Source organism: Panthera leo, chromosome B1 (assembly GCF_018350215.1).
Source record: "Panthera leo isolate Ple1 chromosome B1, P.leo_Ple1_pat1.1, whole genome shotgun sequence".
NCBI classification, from domain to species: Eukaryota; Metazoa; Chordata; class Mammalia; order Carnivora; family Felidae; genus Panthera; species Panthera leo.
The window spans coordinates 169,426,716-169,429,055 of NC_056682.1; the positions used below are offsets into that span (position 1 = coordinate 169,426,716).

Here is a 2,340-nt window from a genome sequence, read left to right on the forward strand (position 1 = left end):
AGTAGATGGAAGACGGGGCCGGGGTCCTTGCCATAGAAAGGCAGAGTCAGATAGATGGGGGTTCTGAGGAGAACTGCTTCCAAACGGGAGAAAGTATTCGTGGAGGGGGGGCATTGGGCTCAGTCCCCCTGGGGAGTAACTGGAGATGTGACCGTGACCTAGAGTAAGGCAAGGAGGAGCCCCCCATCCCCCCCATGAAGGAACAGAATAAAAGCCAGCTGTGAAAGGAGGGCACGAAGCCCAACAGAGTGCTCGTTTTCACTAGAGAACACTCTGTGTGAAGGGCCTCCCGAAGGCCCTGCAAAGCAACATGTAGGACAGTGTATTAGTCCTCGACGTTTGTTTGTTGCTACCATAACACAATTCCATAGACTGGATGGCTTAAACGACAGAAATTTACTTTCTCACAGTTCTAGAGGCTGGAAGTCCAAGATCAAGGTGAGGGCAGGTTTGGTTTCTCCTGAGGCCTGTCTCTGGGTCTTATAGATGGCCCCATACTTGCTGTGTCCTCACATGGGCTTTGCTCTGTGTGCAGGCACCTCTAGGGTCTCTTCCTCTTCCTCTCTTTTTTTTAAGTTTGTTTATTTATTTTGAGAGAGAGAGAGAATCCCAAGCAGGCTCCACACTGTCAGTGCAGAGCCTAACATGGGGCTCAGACTCACAACCAGCGAGATCATGACCTGAGCCAAAATGAAGGGTCAGAAGCTTCTCTGACTGAACCACCCAGTCATCCCTCTTCCTCTTCTTATAAGGACACCAATCATATTGGATTAGGGCCCCACTCTGATGACTTCAGTTAGCCTTAATCACCTCTCCAACAGCCCTATCTCCAAATACAGTCACATTCTGGGGTACCAGCAGTTAGGGCTTCAACATAGGAGTTCTGGAAGGACACAAATCAGCCCTAGCAACTCTGTATGATTATACTAGATTATACTAGATTCAAGATAGATTGCACTCTTGTAAAAGCCACCAGGCATTGGGTGGCTCAGTTGGTTAAGCGTCTGAAGCTTGATCTCAGCACATTGGGCTCCACACTGGGCATGAAACCTGCCTAAAAAACAAAACAAAACAAAACAAAACAAAACAAACAAACAAACAGCTACCAGGCATTAATATAGCCTATAAAAACAGGCTACACATTTCCCTCCCACACATTTCCTATGAATCTTTTATTTAAGTATAAAGATTAAAGGTAGAGGTCCAAATACTGCATAAAAACTTAAGAAAACAAACCTGCATTTCTACTTCTAGGAATTTACCCAAGAGAAATACAAAACATATGTCTGCACAGAGACTTGTCCACAAATGTCCATGATAGCATTACTCATAAGAGTTAAAATGTGGAAACACCCCAAATATCCAACTGATAGCCTATAAACAAAATGTGGTATATCCATACCATGGAATATTATTCAGCCATAAAAAGAAATGAAACATGGATGTGTACTACCATGTAATGAATCTTAAAAACATTATGCTGAGTTAAGCCAGGTGGAAAGGGCTACATACTGCATGATTCTATTTATGTGAAATGTCCAGAAAAGATACATTTGTAGACCCAGAAGGCATATCTGGGGTGGCCTGGGGCTGGAGAAGGGAGTGGGGACTGATGTAAGTGAGCCCAAAGGAATGTTTTAAGATAAAGGAGAAGTTCTAAGCCTGGATTGTGGTGACGGTTGCACAACTCCATAAACTTATTTTAAAAACACATTGAATTATATACTTACAATGGATATATTTCATGGTATGCAAATTCTACTTCAATAAAGCTGGAAAATATTTGCACACCATCCTTGTGCGGGGGGCCATGTTGACCTTCTCTTTATTATTCCAATTTTAGTATACATGCTGCCGAAGCAAACACAATAAAGCTTAATTAATAAACATTAACAAACATTAAAAAACATTAATAAAAACTACATAGGAGGAATTGAAAAAGTCACACACACAAAAATAAAATAAACTTCAAAAATTTCCTGTCATTGGGCAGGAGAGTGTATGCCTTCCATCCATAGTCTGCAGTAGGAAAAAGCTAACCCCCTATCTCAAGTGAGTTCTTGGTTCTGTACGGTGTGGGGTAGAGGAAGGGGGAGAACTTTGCAGCCCCGGGGGGTAGTGTATGCTGTTTCCCCTCCACTAACCAGTTCCTGGTAACAGTAACCTTGGAAGGGGCCTCAAGGGCCACCTTGTGCAAACCTCTCATTTAATTGAAGGTGGAGTTGGGGCTTGGAAAACTTCATATAAACTGAGTTGCTCAGGAACCACAGGTCAATGGAGTCTATGTCAGGTGCCCCAATTCTTACTCCAGTCATCCATTGGGCTGTCTCTTCTTATCTC

The 2,340-nt window shown here is 43.2% G+C and overlaps 1 pseudogene; it reads right to left on the reverse strand.

Moving 5' to 3' along the window:
* Positions 1–1,766: 1,766 nt before the first annotated feature.
* Positions 1,767–1,867, reverse strand: LOC122218822 (annotated as a pseudogene).
* Between the last annotated feature and the right edge of the window lie 473 nt (positions 1,868–2,340).